Genomic DNA, 23,766 nt, shown 5'->3' on the forward strand with positions numbered 1-23,766 from the left:
TGGGGGGATCGGCTGTCGCAAAAGAAAAACAAGAAAGAGGAGCTCCTAATTTATCATAATTCTTTAAGTTCGTGTTTCTTCAATTACGCAAAAAGGTAAGTAAAGTTTCGAACTTTATTTTCTTTATATTAAGGTTTCGTTTGAAATCGTTTCAAACGAACAAATATGATTTCGTGGTCAACGATCATCTAGCCAGATCGTTCGTTGAACCAAGGTGTCTTTCTTGGATGTCACGATTCTTTAATTTTATTATAACCTATTTTGATTGTAAAGAGATCACTGGTGGAAACGGTTTAGAACCGAACCTCGTGTACATGTTTTCCGCTGCGTTCAGTTTGTTTGACAAATTGACTAAAATTATTTTCTAAAAGTTACACGAAATTTCCTACAGTGGTATCAGAGCCACCTTACAAATCAAAGTAGGTTAATGTGTTTATAGATCTATAAAATAGTTATAGAATTGCATGCTTAAAATCGAGTAGATTTGGCATAGGAACCTGTCACATACAACAGTTATAGGCAAGTTTGTATTAAGGCCAAAACTAACACTTGTCAAAGTCTTCTTTGAAATAATTTTTGGCCTTAACCTATTTCGTTTAGCTTAATGATCGTACTATGTAAATCCGGGTTTAGAATTTTTTTTATAACACGCGTACTAAATTAGTTTTTTAGCTACGCGGTTAAATAAATTAAAAAGTTGGAAATATTGAAATAATGATTTTAATATCAAAGCGATATATTTTTTTTATTAAAAAAATCAGAACTCATTAAATTTTTCCTTACCGGAAATTTAAAGAAACAAAAAAAAGGAAGTTCTTTTTAGGATTGGATCCAAGATTAAGTGGGAGCACAAAAGGGTTTGTGCTACACTTAATGGGCTCGGTTCACGTTCTTGGGCTCGAACGAACCGAACATATTATGAACCCAGAATTGCATATTTATTTATTTATTTTGCGTTTTGCCATGAGATGTTTATTACGCCATAAAATTAATAACTAATACACGATCATTAAAACGACAATTTTAATAAAAGGTTTATTAAGTATTGGATAGGTAATTAAAATAAACAGTTTATTTTAAAATACAAAAAATTAAAATTGGTTTTTCAAAAATTAAAAGTTAATTTGAAAACCGTAATTAATAAACGTTATTAATTAAAATAAATTTGCGACACGACCAACTTAGATTAAATAGGGTATTTAAAATTAATCGGTCGACTGATTGAAAGGTGTTTCAAATCGTCACAAATTAAAACACAAAATTGATTTTTACAATGGAATTGTATAGCCTATGTTCATGCCATAGGCCGTATAAGTATTTTAAAACGACCCGAACTGGTAATTTTAAAATATAACCTAAACTAAAATCGATATTCTACGCCACCCTAAATTAAGAACACCCGAACTGATCTATCCGAACCCCTGGTGCTAGTGTTTACCCTGCATCCATGCCAACGGTTTTGGTTAGGGGTAGTTCCGCGATTTCCATGCTTACATGGGCCGGGCTATAGTTCTGATTTGAGGACAAATATCACTTTTGCGACACGAGAGCAAATGTTAGTGTTTACCCTGCATTTGTTTTCTACGGTTGTGAAAGTGGGCGTAGTTGGGGTTAACGTACCAATGCTTGACAACACTCGTCATGCGACCCCAAACAGAGAATTGTGTAGTTGACACAATTGGTGATCGTCACCTACCCTTCAATCTATGCCAGTGAAGAGTGCTAAGTCCATTCACTGAGTTATGGGGAGATGGGATCTCATCCTAATTCCTAAAATTTTGTAAATCTTGGGTCAAAATTGAATTAGATTAATGCATGAAAATTACTAATAAAATTTTCCTCTAAATTCTATAGATGTCTACAAACAATTCTGATAACACCAAATTCTCGCTTAAGTCCATCCTTGAAAATGCTAAACTTGATAATTCTAACTTCATGGATTGGTACTGCAACCTGAAAATTGTTCTCAGGGCGGAGAAAAAGGCTTATGTCCTTGAAGGACCAATTCCCGAAGCACCTGCTGCTAATACGGGTGCAGCCCGTAGGACATGGGAAAAACATGTCGATGATTCCCAAGATGTGACATGTCTTATGCTTGCTATGATGATTCCAGAACTTCAGAAGAATCTGGAAAACTTGGGAGCATATGAGATGAGTGAGCAGCTGAAAAACATGTTTCAGCAGCAAGCTCGTCATGAGCGTTTTGAGGTGATGAGATCTCTCATTACATGTCGCATGCAGGAAGGTACTTCGGTCAGTTCTCATGTACTGAAAATGAAGTCTTTCGTTGATCAATTGGAGCGTCTGAACCCACCCCTTAGTAATGAGTTAGCTACGGATGTGATCCTTAACTCACTACCCAATTCATATCATCAGTTCGTTTTGAACTATAACATGAATGGGTGGGAAAGAACGATCCCAGAGTTGCATCAGATGCTAAAAACTGCTGAGACAAACATCCCAACTAAGGGCAATCCAGTGCTGGCGATCAGGGAAGAAAGAATTACCAAGAAGAAGCAATCCAAGGGAAAAGGCAAGGCGAGTAAGCAAGACAAGGGCAAAGGCAAAAAGGTTGCCACTCCAAAGGCAAAGCCTCATAAAGATGCCAAGTTTTTTCACTGTGATGAGATCGGGCATTGGAAGAGGAATTGTCCCAAGTACCTGGCTGAGTTGAAGCTTAAGAAGCTGCAAATAGGAGAATCCTCAGGTATACATGTTATTGATCTATTTTCTTTTTCGAGCAAGTCTTGGGTGTTTGACACTGGATGTGGTTTTCACATTTGTAATGATTTGCAGGGACTAAAAAGGATTAGAAAGCTGAAGCAGGGTGACTTAGAGCTGCACGTTGGGAACGGGCAGAATGTTGCTGTGAAGGCAGTTGGAGAATTTATTCTTGAATTACCTTCTGGATTGTTTATTACTTTAGACAATGTTTTTTATGTTCCTAGTTTGACTAAGAATTGTTGGTGCAGTCATCTGTCGACTACGTCTAATGTCGAGTCTAGGTCTCGTTACGGATCCGATCGGGCATGACATCACGAGTGACATCACCAAAGTGACATCACAAGTGATGTCATGTATCAATATATGGCCGATTATATTCTTATTCTAATCAATCAAAATGTCAATTTCAAGCCTTGTGTTGATTGGACCAAATGGAGGTCCAATGAGGATTCACCTATTAAATGGCCAATGAAATCAAACTTCACAAGATGACAAAAGGATGATACGGCAACATGGGGTTCGCTTATATGACAAATTGTGGAACCGCCTTTTTGGATAATGTTGGAACCGTGTTTTTGTCAACAGGTGGAATCGCCTTTACGGTAACTGTTGGAACCGCCTTTGTGGCATGTCACTATGAGCGGTTCCTAACTAGTATAAATAGGTTCATTGTTGATTTCATTTGTAACGTTGTTCAGATTTGCTACCGAGGTGCTGCCGGTATTTCCTCTAACTGTAAACATTGTAAAATCAATATACAAGAGGATTAAAGTGTGATACAAGCTGTGTATATGTCCGTTTCTTTGTTTCCGCCGCTGAAACGGATTTGAGCTCTTCCGAACGACTCGTTTAGGTCGAAATCCGATCCTACAATTGGTATCAGAGCCAAGGAGGAGGAGATCTCGCATATACAGCTCGTGTTCATCATTTTTTCTGCTTCTACACCTTTCTTTTTCGAAAAACGCAACTTTTTACGGTCAAAATCGCTCCAAATTCTCACAATATGTGCGGAATCATGATTTAACAAAACCTGGATATTTTCAGACCTTAATTCGGCTTAAATTTGATTAAAATTGAATTTTTGCTTAAAAGCGGTTCGTGTTTGCTGACATCACTTCTGGAACCGCTCGAAAATACTGTCTGGAACCGCTCGAAAATACATGTTAGGATCGCTCTTTTGGTAAAACATCCAGGATCGCTCCAAATTTTCTCTTAGGATCGCTCAAAATTGTACTGCATGGCTCGCTCATAAAGTCAATCGTTGAACCGCTTTTGTGAAAACATATGAACCGCTGATAAGACTTCTTATGAATCGCTCATAAAGTCATCACAGTGAATCGCTTATATGTCAGATGACAGGACCGCTCAAAGTGATTGGGGACCGCTTATTGATCATTTACGTGGACCGTTTATGTGACAAGTGTGGATCGCTCAAACAGTTCAATTTTGGTCCGCCTATATGACCTGCTTTTGAGACCTTGTCTGGATCGCCTTTATTGCACCGTCCAAAATTGCACATGATAGCAAATAGTCCACCGCCTTTTTGTCTTTAGTGAAGGCACAAATCCAAACACTGTCACCGTCCCATATTGCATGATTCACCGCCCCATTTATTTTCTTTTGCCCAATCAAAGCTATTCACCGCCCAATCCACTTATTCTTGTCACCCATTTCCTATAATTGTTCCACCGCCCATTACCTAAGCTTGACCCAATAAGAGCTTTTGATAAAAGCCCATCATTGATTGTTGTCGGCCACTCAGTGTCAAGTATTAAAAAAAATATTATTTGTTGATTGCTGTTAGGTCACCGCCCACAAAGACATCGGCCCTATAAACTCTTGTTATCACCGTTCCACTTGTTACATGTATTAATTGTGCCGTCCACATTCATATAATTGTTTAGTGAATGGATTAGAAGTTGGTCAAATCATTTGGTTTGAATGTGAATGGATTTTTAATTGGCAAAATTGTAAGTGTGAAGTTTTTTTTTAATCAGTAACTAGTTAGTTTGGTCATCTTATGTGTTTGAGTCATTAAATCCGTGTATTACTATGTTATTTGTTTGATAGTTGTATTGTAAAGTTGTCAGGTCGAGTGGTTTGAGTTTTTGGTGTCTATCAGTTCACACAAAAGACAATTCAAGTTTGCACGGATTGATCAAGATTGTTTGAATAGTCAGTTTGTTTAGTGTGGTCAGTTAGAGTGAAATTGTCAGTTTGTACGGTTCGGAGTTCAAAGGTTTCAAAGGGTTAAGTCAATTGATTCGGGTTCTAGAAGTCCGCACAGTTGGTCAACGTTCAGTCCACACAGAAAAAATCATCAGTTCAAGTACCTGCTTGTTTCTATTGAATTGATAAGTCTTTAAACTGATTGTGTTTTTGTTTGTGTGTTGTTCAGGTATTGCCCGAAGTATTATCTGATTCTTGAAGCATGGATTCGGAGTTTTACAACGCGTTCGCTACAACTCCTGCTAGCCCGACCGACATTGCTAAGAACATGACAATGGAGAATGAAACCGGAACGATGCAAAAACCCCCGAAATTGATGGGGATTGAAGATTATCACGGATGGAAGAAACGTTTCGAGAATTGGGTGCAGGCGAATCATCTAAAAGCCTGGGAAAGCATCGAAACTGAATATGAGAGGCCAAAGAATTCAGTGGGTCTTGATAAAATCATTTCAGAGCTTACGGATCAAGAGAAAGAGAGTTATAAAGGAGAGAAAATGATGATCAACTTGTTACAGCAAGCAGTAAAGGAAGATATATTTGTGTTGCTTCAACATGATGACAGTGCGTATTCTATCTGGGAAGCTCTTAAGAAGAAGTTTGAGGGTAGTACTGAGATGTTACAGAGTAAAGCAGCTTTACTAAAGAAAGAGTTTGAATTGTTTACTTGCATGCCTGGTGAAACAACAAAGACTCTTATTGAAAGATACTGTCATCTCGTACGCACTATGACATTATTAAAGATTACAAAAACTCCAGCTGAATGGGTTGAAAAGCTTGCTGATGCGTTACCGCAAAAGGAATGGGGCACATATCTGATGATATTGAAGAATTCCAGACAGTTTAGCAGGCTATCGATTGCACAGTTTATAGAGAAGTTGGAGGCACAGGATCTAGAGCAGCAGAAAATAGCCAGAATGAACAGTTCTACTCATCAGCAGGATATCAAATTGTACTATAAAGGAAATGTTCAAACTGCTGAAGCCAGTCCAAAGATACAAACCGCTTTTAGTGCTGGAAATCAATCTGAACCAAGCAGTCAAGGATCTGTAAACACTAGTGGGTTTTCAACGGTGAATCCTCCAAGTGCTCAAAATACATCAGTCGGAAATGGGCATCTGTTACAATGCAATGTGGCTCTACATCTTCAAAACGGACAGAATTATTCTGAAGAAGTTGTAAAGAGTCATATGGGATTGCTGGTCACTGCATTGGAAGCTTATGAAGGGTTGATTGCCGGAAGAATTGGCAATCCAATGCTGACAAAAGAAGACTATGACCAGATTGATGCAGAGGAGCTAGAATTGATGGACATCAAGTGGGCCTTGGCGAGTGTTTTGAGGAGAGCTGAAAAGTTTAGATTGGTTACAGGGAGAAATGATTTCTTGGATGCAAACCTTTCTAACTTAGGATTTGATAAATCTAAAGTTGTTTGCTTTCGTTGCAGGGAGAAAGGCCACTTTAAACGAGAGTGCAAGAATCAGCAGCCAAGAGGAGAAAAGGAATCGTCTGGGAAAGATGATTATTATAGGAAGACCATTTATCAGCAAATCACTCATCAACCGCATCAACAAAGAGAACCTCAAACGGCACATGGAAGAATGATCGAGGATGCAAACAAGAAAGCTTATTTTGGTATTGCTGATCAAGATGATGAGAAAATGGCTGAAGGATTTAGCTGGGACAAATATATCCCAGCTGATTCAAATGTTAAAGCGTTCATTGCACACATTATTCAAAAGCCAGAAATGCTGAAGGAATGGATGGAAGTGTTATCTGATGAAGAGAAGAGTGAAGATGAAAGATCTGTATCTTCTGAAAATAGTTCATCAGAAACAAGTGATAGTGATGAAGAGATTGAACAGATTAATATTGGCAAAGCTCACTTATCTTCTGATAGTTTTGAATTTTATTTTTCAGAAAAACTGAAGAGACTGAAAGAGAAGAAAGCTGCAAAGGAGATAAAAGAAGTCAAAGTGATTGAGAAGATTGTGGAGGTTGAAAAAAGAGTTGAAGTTGAGAAGATCGTTGAAGTCACAAAACCCTGTCTTAAATGTTTAGAGTCGTGTAAACAATGTATAGAGAAAGACGAGAGGTTTAGCGAGCTAGAAAAGCTGAAAGAACAGTTGTTGTTTGATGTAAAAAACTTGAAAAAGTCGTATGATGTTTTGAATAGGCATGTGAATGGTCTGGAGAAGACTAACTCTGAAAGAGAGAAAGCTTTGAAGATGCTAAATGCAACAATGATGATAAAGCAAAAAGAGATCAACATGTACATAGAAGAATGTGCAAAGTTGAAGAAAGAGTTGGAGAATGAAGCAGCAGAGAATGAAAGAATCAGAAGATTGCTGCAAAGTTACAAAGGTTGTGACTACGTAATGGATAGAATTTATCTAACAGTTGAAGGTTTTGAGGCGTTTAAAGATGAACAGCCAAAGAAGAAGAAAGATATTGGTAAGAAACAGGGCGTCTGTTATAATAAGTGTCCGCCTCCGATTTGGGAAGGGTATTCGCCTAGAAAACCTAACGAGGAAGAACTAAAACAGGCAGTCAATATTAAACTAGAATCCGAGATAACCGATGTTTTACCGGACAATATTGACATCACGTTCACAGCGTCCGACACAGATCATGAGTCCGAACTGATAAAACGAGTGGTCGATCAGGTGTTGGATAAGGATGAGGAGTCAGAGTCAAAGTCCGAGTCCGAAAGTTCGTGTCAGACAGTCAGGAGTTCGAGTTCGTCCGAAAAGAGTTCGAATTCATCGGGAAAACGGGTTTATAGTAAAGAATTTTTGCTATCAAAATCTAATTTGAATGATGAAACGTTTGAAGTTGCATATACTTTGAATGGTTCTGACAAATTATATTTTGATAAAGAGTTTCCAATAAGAGGTGTTAAACCAGAAATGATTAAAAAGGTTTTCAAACTAACAGAAATCAATATTTCTGAAATAAAAGATGAAAATCTTATTGTAAAACCTAAATTTTACACCTCAAGAGTTCAACAACGACTAAACAAGAAAAAAGGTTACAATTCTGGTTCGGGTTTTCAAAAGAAACCAAACCAAAATCGTAGCTACAAAAAGAAAGGTCTTGGTTTTACTCCACCAGAAAACTATAAAAATGGAAAATTTTCTAAAAATACAAAATTTGTTTCAGGAACAAGCTCGGAAGAGGAAGCAAAAAAGTCCATTCTGGAAACAATCTAACCAAGAATTTCTAGCCGAGAAGAGAAAGAATGGAGCTTACGTGAAGAAAGAAACCAGAACCTGTTTCCGATGCAATGAAGCCGGTCACATTGCATGGAACTGTCCAAAAGCGACGAATACAAAACAGGGAGTTTCTGGAAAATTGAAACAAGTTGTAGTTGATAAAACCGAACCTCCAACTGAACAATTTAAAGTTTTCAAAAATTCAACATTTGAAGTTGGTGAATGTTCGAAGAGATTTTACAGGCGAAGTGTGAAACTTGACAACCAAAAATGGGTTGTTAAGAAATCTGAGGTAAAATCTGGCGATGAATCTGATTCCACAAAATCAGAGGAGCCACAGTTTGATGAGAGTGATCAAAACTCAGTTCCTTCAATGGATGACGAGAACTTTCCACCATTAAGGAGTGAGAATTTTAAAAGAAAAGTTGGAAAGACTGAAGTCTCAAATCAGAATTATTCTGAAAAGGATAATTTTGATGTTGAGAAAGCTTTTAACAGGAATGTAAAGAAAATTTTCAGTAAAATGGTTGACGGGAAAGTGAAAGGGGTAAAAGACTTCTACGCTACAAAGAAAACAACTTACACCCCAACAAAATCTGAATTGAAAACACCCAAGGCTGGTCAGGCTTGGGTGGACATTTTCTTTGCTTGAAAAACCTGACTTGCCGGAGATCCCAAGTTTGTAATCGTGGATCAGGAATCGGCATCATTCTGGTATTATGAATTTGTATGAAAAATTCTTAAAATTGTTAAAACTTTACAGGTTGAATGACTACGCCGGAGCTTCCAGGTTGGTAAGTGCGAAGCAGGAATCGGCATCCTGATTGGTAAAATGGTGTTGTAGACGTAACATTCCTACAAGTGGTTATTTTTACAATTGGTTTAGAGATTGCTTGATTGCAAATGGTAAATCAGGGACATTAAGTTGTACTTGATTTACTACATATGGGTGAAAGAGAGACAAGATGATGAACCACATCCCCAATTTTAGTATTGATATACTTACAAGTGGTAAAATCAACCAAACTTATTTTCCGGAACAATCATTTTGATTAAAACAAACTTAAGTGTTTTGAAATCTAAATGAGAAAATAGTTTGTTGATAGTGGGAGTTCTGATTGTTTATGCCAAAGTGAATGGCGAATTGATGCGATTTGATATTAGTTGTCAAGTTTCTGTATAGTTTGTTTTACTTTTTATGTTTCTAGTAGGTAAAAATTTAGAAGTTTTCAAATTTTCTTTAAAATGTGTTTGCATTTTAGGGGGAGTAGGGAAATTTCAGAAAATCCAAAAACATTTGAAAATTTGAAAAAGCCAAAAACATGATAAAATTCAAAAATGAGTTTTGTTGCGAAAAAGAGGAAATGATAGTACATCAGTGGACTATCACAGCATGCTAAAGAAATGTAATGTAAAATGTGATAAACGGTCTCACTGATGATGTGACGATAGGTTTTTGTACATTTAGTAGATTTATTCGGGATATAAACCTAAAATTTCAAACTTGTGAAATTTGTGGGGAACACTACTTGGATATATAGGTAACCCCTGAAATCTCGTTTGAAAGGTCTCGTATTCTGATATACTAGGTGTTAATACTCTATGATGTCTGGGGTATTATTCCGGGACTTCTGCTGAACGGTAGTTCTGACCTAGTCCTTGGCTAATACTTTCCACAAAATGCTTGAAATATAGCATAAAGCCCTCAGTTGATTAGACAATAAAATTGATAATCATCTGTTGTAGCTGAAAAGATCCTCTAAAGGGGACACACTGCTAAGTCGAAGCTGATATCTCTCTGCTGAACGGAAGTTCTGACCTGAGATACCTCAGTTCTCGCATCTTTTGTCACACCCCCCAAAATCCCACCTGCGGAGTACTACCGCTTGGAGGCGTGACTGACCAGGATCCAGCCACCAATCATACTGAACAAGCATATAAATAATCATAAAAGTTTAACCAATACGATTGGTGTTCCAACAAAACCAAGTTTAAGTTGTAAGCGGAAGCATAAGTTTAAAGTTATAACATAAGTTCAAATGTTTTCAAGTAGCACATGGCATGCAGCAATCCGTGTCCCACAACGACTCTCCTCCATGCAAGCTCCAGTTGAGTACCTATGGTCCTGCAAAGCATGTAGTAACGAGTCAACAACTAGTTGAGTGAGTTCACAGTTGGGTGTTCGTTTTAGTTGTTTCGAAAACAATTTCCTTTAGCTGGCATCCTGCCGTGGGGGTTACCCCATAGTTTAAAAACGTGACTTGTTCATTCCCAGTTACTCCGGCATTCCAGCCGTGGGGGCTACCCCGTGTTAGTTATCAGGCATTTCGGCCGTGGGGGCTACCCCATGCGTACACTAGACTCGTTACCATATCGACTGCTGACTGTAGTCATGTTTATGTGCCCTGAAAACCATCAATGTCTATCATCATTGACGTGCCCCAGATCCATTAGTTCACGCCCGTCCTCTGCGGCACGGTGTGAGGTTTGTCAGACCTAAATAGCGCTATCTAACTAAGGACCCGCTCGCCATTGGCCCGGCGATTAAGTCGATACAAAAAGGAGGGACTTCGTGATAGAGTTTTAGTCTAGTACGAGTTATCCGTCCATCCGGACGAGGAATCACATTCCTGAACCATAGCCGTCCTACCCAAGGAGGACGAGGAACCCACGTTCCTTACCCCATTCCCAACCCAGGGAATCCCATGCTTTGTAGAGGGTGTGAACTCACCTTGGTTTGCTCGGCAGTAACACAGAAAAGTTAATCGAATTGCAGGTAATCAATTAGGTCCTATCACAGATATTATTCGTATCAGATTCAAGCCAAGCAGTGCACGAATGTTCAACACGTATTGTTCACAGGTATTGATCATGGCAAGCACGTTTAACATTAACAGCTCACAGTTAACAGTCATACCCTACCCAAAGTCTAAGTATAAAGCCCGAACAGTTGGGCTCGTAGTAGCAGGTCAGCCCAAACAGTACACGCATATACAATTACAGTTCACAGGAGTCCACATATTCGGCCCACTAACTTAGGCCCAAATCATGTAAGTCCAGCCTGCAGTCTCGAGTCGAGATTAGAGATCTCGAGTCGCAACCGGACTCGCAAGCATGGTTTCGAGTCATGCTGTTTGTGTTGATCATAGGTGGTTGCGAGTCGCAACCTATGTCGCAACCGTGGTTTCGGCTGATCATGCTAAGGTCTCGAGTCGCAACGGGACTCGTAACCTGTGTCGCAACCTGTGGTCTCGGCTTGTCATGTTATGGTTGCGAGTCGTAACCAGGTGTTCTCGACTCGCAACTGGTGTCGCAACGTGGGGGTTTCGAGTCGCAACCAGGGGTTCCGACTCCCCAGCAGCTGCTGATCCTTCGCAGATTGTACTATCCAATAGAATTCATGCAGAATTATGTACTATCCACTAAACATGTTTTGTTGTCTATTATTTACTCAAAATGGATCAAACAATGCAGGTTTCAAATATTCAACACCCTTTCATTGCATATTCAAGTTGTTCTTCATATATTCAAACACATTCATCAAGTTCTTCATATATTCATAACACAAACAACCCTTATTCCACCAAATTATGAACAAGCATCAAAACACTTAACATAACACACAAACTCGGTTTTTATACAAATCCGATTACATGACAAGTGCAACCCGGCTTCATGTTCATCAACATAAGTGGTTTGAATCACATTTAGACACAAGATACCATAACCCATCATGCATTATATATCCGGAATCAAGACATATTAACCGATTATCACATTGTACACATTAGAATCATCATATACATCAAGAACATCATGTAAACACTAATATCCAAACACAATAAACATCATATCATTCATTTTATCATTTAACATAACTAACATCAATCCATAAACACCATAAATACTAACCGGTTGGTGAGGTGCGTGTGTGAGTCGATCCAAAGTCCAAATCCGAGAGTTCTTGTGCCAACCGATTGGATCCGAGAGCTTGGAGGTGCGTTTGTGTTTCTAGGGTTTTAGTGAGAGGGAAGTAGGAGAGTGTGTGAGAGTGAGTGTGTATGGTTGCCCAAAGAATGGCAAGGTTTGCTAGAGGTGTGGTATAAATACTAGTTCCCCCAAGGTGCACCCTAATGGGTTTATAAATCGGTTAAGGGGTTTACGGCCCAAATGGCCCAACCGATTACTGTTCACTCGAGACCACATGGTCTCGAGTCGGGTCCTTGTTGTTTCGGTTCATATACAAACACGCATACACATAATATAACATGTAGTTCACATAAGATGTTCACATATATCATTGCACCAAACATGTCAACTAATCACATAACGTACAAACATGTTACATCAAGACATAACGAAAGGTTCTAAATTTCGAGTTGTCACATCATCCCCAAGTTGAAAGAAATTTCGTCCCGAAATTTGATGGCACTCACTGAGGAAGCTAGTTAAGTTGCATGGTTTTCCCGGTTTTCCTGGGGTGTCACATCCACCCCCCGTTGATCTGGAATTTCGTCCCGAAATTCCGTAGCTTCAGCCTCAGTAGTGGTTGTACTGTTTGCAAACAGTTGGGGATACTTTTGTTTCATCCGATCTTCGCGCTCCCAGGTGAACTCTGGGCCGCGACGTGAGTTCCAACGAACTCGAACGAGAGGTATTCTAGTGCTCTTGAGGACCTTAACATCCCGGTCCGTGATTTCGACTGGTTCCTCGACGAATTTCAACTGTTCGTCGATCGTGAGTTCCTTCAGAGGAACTACGTGGGTCTCATCTGACAGACACTTCTTCAGATTCGACACATGGAAAACGTTGTGAACTGCACCGAGTTCCGCTGGTAAGTTCAGTCTGTAGGCCACCTTGCCTATTTTCTCAATGATTTCAAAAGGTCCAACGTATCGTGGGTTGAGTTTGCCTCGTTTACCAAAACGAACCACACCCTTCCAGGGTGAAACCTTGAGTAATACCCGCTCCCCAACCTGGAGCTCAAGTGGTTTCCTGCCCTTATCGGCGTAGGCTTTCTGACGGTCTCGAGCGGCCGCCATGCGTTGTCGTATTTGAGCAATCCGCTCAGTAGTGTCTACCACATGTTCAGGACCAGTGATCTGACTATCCCCCACCTCTGCCCAACAAAGAGATGACTGGCATTTACGTCCGTACAATGCCTCAAACGGAGCAGCTTTAATGCTGGTGTGGTAGCTGTTATTATACGAGAATTCCACGAGTGGCAGATGCCTTTCCCAGCTGTTGCCAAAGTCGATTACACATGCACGTAGCATGTCTTCTAAGGTCTGAATAGTGCGCTCGGATTGCCCGTCCGTCTGTGGGTGATACGCTGTACTCATATCTAGACGTGAGCCAAAAGATTTGTGCATTGCTTGCCACAGTTCCGAAGTAAAACGTGCATCTCGATCAGAGATGATAGAGGTGGGCACCCCGTGCCTCGAAACAACTTCCTTGAGGTATATCTCCGCTAGAGTGGAGAATTTATCTGTTTCCTTAATTGCCAAGAAGTGTGCGGATTTTGTGAGTCGATCCACGATCACCCAGATAGTATCGTTTCCGCGCTGAGATCTAGGTAGGCCAGTAACGAAATCCATGGAAATTTGCTCCCATTTCCATTGTGGTATTTCTGGTTGTTGCAGTAAACCTGAGGGTTTCTGATATTCCGTCTTGACTCGCGCACAAGTCAAACACTTGCTGACGTAAGTTGCTATGTGGGCCTTCATGCTAGGCCACCAATACGTAGTTTTAATATCGTGGTACATCTTGTCCGAACCAGGGTGTACTGAGTAGCGAGATTTGTGCGCTTCGTCCATCACAAGTTCTCGTAAGTCGCCATAGAGTGGGACCCAAATGCGTCCTGTTACATAGTAAGCACCGTCTTCCTTCTGTTCTAAGCGTTGTCTCGACCCGTGTAGGGCTTCGGCCCTTACGTTTTCTGGTTTCAGTGCTTCTATCTGAGCAACTCGTATTTGTGAAGGTAGACTAGAATGGATCGTGAGTTGTAAAGCTCTTACGCGCTTAGGCGCAGTGTCCTTCCGACTGAGGGCGTCAGCCACAACATTGGCCTTGCCCGGGTGATACTTGATAGAGCACTCATAGTCATTCAGTAATTCGACCCATCGTCGTTGCCGCATATTCAGTTCCTTCTGCTTGAATATGTGCTCTAGGCTCCTGTGGTCAGTGTAGATTGCGCACTTGGTTCCGTACAGGTAATGCCGCCATAACTTAAGTGCGAAGACAACAGCTCCCAGCTCTAAATCATGCGTAGTGTAGTTCTTCTCGTGAACTTTGAGTTGTCGTGAGGCGTAAGCTATAACCTTATCTCGTTGCATCAATACACAACCAAGACCTTGAATTGATGCATCACAGTAAACCACAAAATCTTCTGTGCCCTCTGGCAGTGAAAGGATAGGTGCACTACAAAGTCTATCCTTTAGATGCTGAAAAGCTAACTCTTGTGCATTTCCCCAATGATAGACAACGCCTTTCTGTGTTAACAAGGTGAGAGGCTGCGCGATCTTTGAAAAATCCTTAATGAATCTCCTGTAGTAACCTGCCAATCCCAAGAATTGGCGAATTTCCTTTGGTGTACGAGGCGCAGGCCAGTTCTTAATAGAGTCCACTTTGGATGGATCAACGTGAATCCCATCCTTGTTTACCACGTGCCCTAGGAAATGGACCTCTCGAAGCCAGAAGTCGCATTTCGAGAATTTCGCGTAAAGCTGTTCTGTTCGAAGGAGTTCCAAAATAAGCCGTAGATGCTGTGCGTGCTCCTCTTTACTCTTAGAATAGATCAGGATGTCGTCGATGAAGACTATAACAAACTTGTCCAGGTAAGGCTTGCACACTCGGTTCATCAAATCGATGAAGACTGCGGGTGCGTTCGTCAGCCCAAACGGCATGACCAAAAACTCATAGTGCCCATATCGAGTTCTAAAGGCTGTCTTAGAGACATCCTCTTCCCGAACTCTCAGCTGGTGATATCCCGATCTCAGGTCGATCTTTGAATAGTAGCTCGACCCCTGCAACTGGTCGAACAAGTCGTCAATGCGTGGTAGAGGATAACGGTTCTTCACAGTCACCTTGTTGAGTTCACGATAGTCGATACACATTCTGAAGGTACCGTCCTTCTTCTTCACAAATAGTACTGGAGCTCCCCAAGGCGATGAGCTAGGACGAATAAAACCTTTATCCAGGAGTTCTTGTAGTTGTGTAGAGAGTTCTTCCAACTCTGATGGAGCTAAACGATAAGGTGCACGAGCTATAGGCGTAGCTCCAGGAGCTAGTTCAATCTGAAACTCGACTTGGCGATGGGGCGGAAGACCAGGTAATTCCTCAGGGAATACCTCAGGATAGTCACGTACAACTGGAAAATCTTCTAGCTTCTTCTCTTCCTTTGTGGTATCAGTAACTAGAGCCAAAATCGCAGTGTGGCCCTTTTGCAAGCACTTCTGGGCCTTAAGAAGAGAGATGACGTTCTCAACAGCACTTCTCTTGTCGCCACGAATCATGAGAGGTTCACTACCTAAACCAGGAATACGAACGATCTTCTCGTTGCAAAGAATCTCTACTCGGTGTTGGGATAACCAATCCATCCCAATGACAACGTCGAAACTACCCAAGACGATAGGAATAAGGTCAATAAAGAAGGTCTGGTTAGCGAGGATAAGTTTGCAACCTTTGACTACGTGCGAGGCTTCCAAGCTCTTACCATTGGCTAGCTCTACAGTGTGCTTGTCGCTCAGGGGTGTTGGAATACGCTTAAGCATTTTACTAACTTCTAGTGACACATAGCTAGTATCGGCACCCGAATCAAATAAGACTGTAACATAAAAGTCGTCGAGAAGGAACTTACCCGTCACCACGTTGGGATCATTCCTTGCTTCACCTTGACCAATCACGAACACTCGTCCCCTAGCACCATTGTGGTTGTTTCCATTGTTACCATTCCCCTGATTGTTGTTGTTGTTGTTCTGGTTCAGTTGGGGACAATCCTTCTTGAAGTGGCCTTCAGCTCCACACTGAAAGCACCCTTTGTTGTTACCCTGCTGCTGTCGCTGGTTCTGCTGAGGTTGCTGACGATTCTGATTGGCGGGGTATGCGCTCCTGCAATCCTTTGCAACATGACCAGGCTTGTTGCACCGATGACAGTTGCCCCTGGTGCATGGCCCACTGTGGTGTAAGTTGCAGCGATTGCATTTGGGGTGATTCCCCTTGTACCCACCATGACTTTGACCACCAGACGATTGCTGACTGGGGCTCTTGTGGTCGTCAGTCTTTCTCTGCTGAGACTGAGATTGCACCGAAGTTGAACCCTTGCTTGAAGTTCCATCCCATTTCCGTTTGTTCTCACTAGAGGTACCAGAAGTAGTTGCAGCACCTATGCGCTTTGGTAACTTGTTTTGCTCCACCGCCTGATCAGTGAGACGGTGAGCCAACTGAACAACCTGCTGGATAGTAGTCAAGTTTGCTGAAGTCACATGACTTTGGATCTCTGGCACCAAGCCCTTGAGATAGAGTTCAATTCGCTTATACGGAGGGTCCACCATAGTAGGACACAACAAGGCAAGCTCATGCGATCTCTTAGTATACGCCTCAATCTCTGACCCCGTCATCTTGAGGTTGTAGAACTCATCTTCCAACTTATGGATGTCATCGCGACTGCAGTATTCCTCTTTGACCATTTCCTTGAAAGTTTCCCATGGGGTGGCGTTGGCAGCAACCAGCCCCAGCATTTGCACTTGAGCATTCCACCACGTGAGGGCCAAACCCTCGAGAGTACCAGTAGCATACTTCACCCTGCGCGCTTCAGGGCATTCACACATTTCGAACACAGATTCTAGTTTCTCAAACCAGTGGAGGAGACCTACTGCTCCTTCAGTTCCGCTAAAAGTAGTGGGTCGACAGTCCATTAAGGTCTTAAAAGTGCACACCGGTGCCTGAGCATATTGACCTAAGGTAGGTGAAAGAAAGACAGAGTTTAACACAAAGGTTGGTTCACGAGAGTAGGATCCTAAAGATCCTAGGATAAGTTCGGGCTGCAGGATATACCTCCTGCGTGTGCAGCTGCAAGTGTTGCGGCAACTCGTTCGTTGATCAAAGCCGTCAACTGGGCTTGTGTCATGTTAACGCGTCCAGACATGATTCTTCATAACAAGAGTAATACGAGTGAGAGAGGTTCGCGAAAGTACGATAGTAGGACAGAGTAAGCACGCACGTGTTCAAACAACAGTAGTTATACTAATCAAGTATACCATGAGCAATGTACTATGTAACTAACAAGTAGGCAATATACACATATCATATCACCTAGGATGTCGAGCCTTGCATGCGGAGTGGAGCGTCGTTGTGGACCGTTGAGCACTAAACCGGTTATAGTCTGGTTTTAACAAAAACGTTTCTCCTTTATTAAAACCAAGTTCACTATAACCAATGGCTCTGATACCAATCTGTCACACCCCCCAAAATCCCACCTGCGGAGTACTACCGCTTGGAGGCGTGACTGACCAGGATCCAGCCACCAATCATACTGAACAAGCATATAAATAATCATAAAAGTTTAACCAATACGATTGGTGTTCCAACAAAACCAAGTTTAAGTTGTAAGCGGAAGCATAAGTTTAAAGTTATAACATAAGTTCAAATGTTTTCAAGTAGCACATGGCATGCAGCAATCCGTGTCCCACAACGACTCTCCTCCATGCAAGCTCCAGTTGAGTACCTATGGTCCTGCAAAGCATGTAGTAACGAGTCAACAACTAGTTGAGTGAGTTCACAGTTGGGTGTTCGTTTTAGTTGTTTCGAAAACAGTTTCCTTTAGCTGGCATCCTGCCGTGGGGGTTACCCCATAGTTTAAAAACGTGACTTGTTCATTCCCAGTTACTCCGGCATTCCAGCCGTGGGGGCTACCCCGTGTTAGTTATCAGGCATTTCGGCCGTGGGGGCTACCCCATGCGTACACTAGACTCGTTACCATATCGACTGCTGACTGTAGTCATGTTTATGTGCCCTGAAAACCATCAATGTCTATCATCATTGACGTGCCCCAGATCCATTAGTTCACGCCCGTCCTCTGCGGCACGGTGTGAGGTTTGTCAGACCTAAATAGCGCTATCTAACTAATGACCCGCTCGCCATTGGCCCGGCGATTAAGTCGATACAAAAAGGAGGGACTTCGTGATAGAGTTTTAGTCTAGTACGAGTTATCCGTCCATCCGGACGAGGAATCACATTCCTGAACCATAGCCGTCCTACCCAAGGAGGACGAGGAACCCACGTTCCTTACCCCATTCCCAACCCAGGGAATCCCATGCTTTGTAGAGGGTGTGAACTCACCTTGGTTTGCTCGGCAGTAACACAGAAAAGTTAATCGAATTGCAGGTAATCAATTAGGTCCTATCACAGATATTATTCGTATCAGATTCAAGCCAAGCAGTGCACGAATGTTCAACACGTATTGTTCACAGGTATTGATCATGGCAAGCACGTTTAACATTAACAGCTCACAGTTAACAGTCATACCCTACCCAAAGTCTAAGTATAAAGCCCGAACAGTTGGGCTCGTAGTAGCAGGCCAGCCCAAACAGTACACGCATATACAATTACAGTTCACAGGAGTCCACATATTCGGCCCACTAACTTAGGCCCAAATCATGTAAGTCCAGCCTGCAGTCTCGAGTCGAGACTAGAGATCTCGAGTCGCAACCGGACTCGCAAGCATGGTTTCGAGTCATGCTGTTTGTGTTGATCATAGGTGGTTGCGAGTCGCAACCTATGTCGCAACCGTGGTTTCGGCTGATCATGCTAAGGTCTCGAGTCGCAACGGGACTCGTAACCTGTGTCGCAACCTGTGGTCTCGGCTTGTCATGTTATGGTTGCGAGTCGTAACCAGGTGTTCTCGACTCGCAACTGGTGTCGCAACGTGGGGGTTTCGAGTCGCAACCAGGGGTTCCGACTCCCCAGCAGCTGCTGATCCTTCGCAGATTGTACTATCCAATAGAATTCATGCAGAATTATGTACTATCCACTAAACATGTTTTGTTGTCTATTATTTACTCAAAATGGATCAAACAATGCAGGTTTCAAATATTCAACACCCTTTCATTGCATATTCAAGTTGTTCTTCATATATTCAAACACATTCATCAAGTTCTTCATATATTCATAACACAAACAACCCTTATTCCACCAAATTATGAACAAGCATCAAAACACTTAACATAACACACAAACTCGGTTTTTATACAAATCCGATTACATGACAAGTGCAACCCGGTTTCATGTTCATCAACATAAGTGGTTTGAATCACATTTAGACACAAGATACCATAACCCATCATGCATTATATATCCGGAATCAAGACATATTAACCGATTATCACATTGTACACATTAGAATCATCATATACATCAAGAACATCATGTAAACACTAATATCCAAACACAATAAACATCATATCATTCATTTTATCATTTAACATAACTAACATCAATCCATAAACACCATAAATACTAACCGGTTGGTGAGGTGCGTGTGTGAGTCGATCCAAAGTCCAAATCCGAGAGTTCTTGTGCCAACCGATTAGATCCGAGAGCTTGGAGGTGCGTTTGTGTTTCTAGGGTTTTAGTGAGAGGGAAGTAGGAGAGTGTGTGAGAGTGAGTGTGTATGGTTGCCCAAAGAATGGCAAGGTTTGCTAGAGGTGTGGTATAAATACTAGTTCCCCCAAGGTGCACCCTAATGGGTTTATAAATCGGTTAAGGGGTTTACGGCCCAAATGGCCCAACCGATTACTGTTCACTCGAGACCACATGGTCTCGAGTCGGGTCCTTGTTGTTTCGGTTCATATACATACACGCATACACATAATATAACATGTAGTTCACATAAGATGTTCACATATATCATTGCACCAAACATGTCAACTAATCACATAACGTACAAACATGTTACATCAAGACATAACGAAAGGTTCTAAATTTCGAGTTGTCACATCTTTCCCCTAATTTATGTACAGACATCATTGTAGTGTTCATACCTGTAAGACTGAATATTGGGATTCTGGATACGGGAGTATATTCAAGAGGTGGGATACATGAATTGAACTAAGTTCATAAAATACCTAAATAGTATCCTGAATAGATTGAAAATTGTATGAAAATTTAAGAGGACAATTATATCGTCAATCTACGTGAATCGTTTAGAACTTAAAACGATTAAAAGCTTAACGGTGCTTGTGTTATGTCTCAAAAACTGATATGATCCTCTTGCACAAACTCACAAAAATATGTTTGTTTTGCATTTAAATTTCTGTCTTTGCATTTATGTTTCATATTTTCAAAAATCCAAAAAGATTTTCGACAACTGATGGTGAAGAGCTGATTTTCAAAATCTCAAAGGCTAAACTTGATGAACATACAGGTTGGTTAAATCGTTTGAAATGTTTAAAATGATTCATTAGGTTGAATCAGTAATTGAAATGTTTCAAATTTGTGATCAGTGTTTAAATTGTAAAAATTCTCAAATGATTTGTTGATTCATTAAGTTGAATCACAACTTTATTTGTTTGTGATAGAGTGTTTGAGATGATGCAGATGATGAGCTGAACAGAGAGAAGCCAGGAGATAATTTCGATGGTGGTAACAAAATCCCAGACAACTATCCTAGCAGAGTGATAGGGGGAGTCTGATGAAGGTTATAGCCAAAGAAATTAGATCCAGGCAGAATTCTTGAAGAAGACCGAAGTATATCCGAGAATGTCATGTTGAAGACTCTCACTGAAGATTCTGTCAACATTCAATCTGTTGATACGCAAAGCCAGGTGTCGATCCCAAAAGCACGGAAGCTTGACGAAAGGGGGAGCCTGAAGATTCTGAAGATAGAGAGAGAAGTCCAAAGACTGTGAGAAAGACTGAAGTCGTTGAAGACTCGACACTTAAGACTCGTCAACATCTGAGGGGGAGTCTGTTGGTGCAGTCATCTGTCGACTACGTCTAATGTCGAGTCTCGGTCTCGTTACGGATCCGATCGGGCATGACATCACGAGTGACATCACCAAAGTGACATCACAAGTGATGTCATGTATCAATATATGGCCGATTATATTCTTATTCTAATCAATCAAAATGTCAATTTCAAGCCTTGTGTTGATTGGACCAAATGGAGGTCCAATGAGGATTCACCTATTAAATGGCCAATGAAATCAAACTTCACAAGATGACAAAAGGATGATACGGCAACATGGGGTTCGCTTATATGACAAATTGTGGAACCGCCTTTTTGGATAATGTTGGAACCGTGTTTTTGTCAACAGGTGGAATCGCCTTTACGGTAACTGTTGGAACCGCCTTTGTGGCATGTCACTATGAGCGGTTCCTAACTAGTATAAATAGGTTCATTGTTGATTTCATTTGTAACGTTGTTCAGATTTGCTACCGAGGTGCTGCCGGTATTTCCTCTAACTGTAAACATTGTAAAATCAATATACAAGAGGATTAAAGTGTGATACAAGCTGTGTATATGTCCGTTTCTTTGTTTCCGCCGCTGAAACGGATTTGAGCTCTTCCGAACGACTCGTTTAGGTCGAAATCCGATCCTACAAGAATATTATTTCTGTTTCTGATTTAAGAGAACAAGGCTTTAATTATGCTTTTGATATTGTTAATGGTAGCATTTCTGTATTTTTAAATGGTGTGTTCTATTTTGAGGCTAAGCCTCACAATGGTCTCTATGAAATAGATACTTCTAACAATAGATCAAATAATATGGTATGCTCTCTTTCCTCTAAACGTGTTAAAACTAGCTTTAATCAAACATATCGTTGGCATTGTCGTCTTGGCCATATTAACATCAATCGCATGAGGAAGCTCTAGACCGCATGGATTCTAGAATCCACGGGTCAGGAGACTTATGATTTATGCGAATGTTGTCTAAGTGGCAAGATGACTAAGGCCCCTTTTACCGGAACTAGTGAAAGGGCCAAAGACCTGTTAGGACTCATACATACTGATGTATGTGGTCCATTCAGAACTATGTCAAGGAATGGGGAAAGATACTTCCTTACATTTACCGATGATTATAGTAGATATGGATATGTTTATCTTATGAAGTTTAAACATGAAACCTTTGAAAAGTTCAAAGAATTCCAAAATGAAGTACAAAATCAACTAGGGAAAACGATTAAGGCACTTCGATCTGATCGAGGTGGTGAATACATTAATCAAGAGTTTGATGAACATCTCAAGAAGTGTGGGATTATATCCCAACTAACTCCACCCAGAACACCACAACTTAATGGTGTGTCTGAGAGGAGAAATCGAACCTTATTAGATATGGTTCGATCAATGATGTGTCGTACAAACTTACCACACTCCTTTTGGAGTTATGCTCTTGAAACTGCTACACGTCTTGTAAATATTGCTCCTACTAAAAAGGTAGAAAAGACACCATATGAGATGTGGCATGGTAAACGACCTAAAGTCTCTTACCTTCGCATATGGGGATGTAATGCTTATGTTACCAGTGAGTCTTCGGACAAACTTGATCCTCGTGGTGAAAAAGTTGTTTTCATTGGATATACATATCCGGTTGGTTATTATTTCTATAATTCTGCTGAAAATAGAGTTTTCACTAAGCGTCGAGGAACATTCCTAGAGGATGAGCTTATGGCGCGAGGAATTGGAGATAATCTTGTGGATCTTGAGGAAATTCGAGAACCACAAATTGATCAACCAATAGTCGAATCTACCTCTCAACAAAATATTGTTGAACCTGAACCTGAGAGGATTCAGGAATCTGATGTAACACTAGGCGTCCGCAGAAGTACGAGGGATCGTCATGAACCTAATCGGTATTCACCTGATAGGTACATCTTGATAATTGATTAAGAAGAGCCCAAGCTGCGATTTCAGGTAATGAATCTGAAAAATGGCTCGAAGCCATGGGCGTCGAGATGCAATCCATGTATGACAACCAAGTCTGGGATTTGGTTGAACTTCCTCCCGAATGTCGGACTGTAGGAAGTAAATGGGTTTTCAAGTTGAAAACAGACATGAATGGAAATGTGCAAACCTATAAGGCTCGATTGGTTGCTAAAGGTTTTACTCAGACTCAAGGAGTTGATTATGAGGAAACCTTCTCGCCAGTAGCCATGCTTAAGTCTATTAGGATTTTACTTAGCGTATTATGACTACGAGATATGGCAAATGGATGTCAAAACCGCGTTCCTAAATGGACACCTTACAGAAGATGTCTATATGGAGCAGCCTGAAGGTTTTGTAGATCCTAAGAATCCTAAGAAAGTTTGCAAGTTGAATAAATACATTTACGGATTGAAACAAGCATCTCGAACCTAGAATCTTCGTTTTGATCAGAAAATCAAACAATTTGGTTTTATCAAAAATGAAGATGAGTTGTGTGTTTACAAGAACGCAAGTGGGAGTTCTATTACTTTTCTAATCCTGTATGTAGATGACATACTTCTCATTGGAAACAATATCCCGATGCTGCAGGACGTTAAGTCCTGGCTTGGTAAATGTTTCTCAATAAAGGATCTTGGAGAAGCTGCTTATATTCTAGGAATAAAGATTTATAGAGATAG

At 41.0% G+C, this 23,766-nt stretch overlaps 1 protein-coding gene across 1 annotated transcript in view; it reads left to right on the top strand.

Moving 5' to 3' along the window:
- LOC110878616 (40S ribosomal protein S4) overlaps positions 1-23,766 on the top strand; it is a 36,745-nt gene that overhangs the window by 7,287 nt on the left and 5,692 nt on the right. The gene's annotated exons all lie outside the window — the stretch shown is intronic.

The sequence above is a fragment of the Helianthus annuus genome, chromosome 6 (assembly GCF_002127325.2).
Source record: "Helianthus annuus cultivar XRQ/B chromosome 6, HanXRQr2.0-SUNRISE, whole genome shotgun sequence".
Classification (NCBI taxonomy): Eukaryota; Viridiplantae; Streptophyta; class Magnoliopsida; order Asterales; family Asteraceae; genus Helianthus; species Helianthus annuus.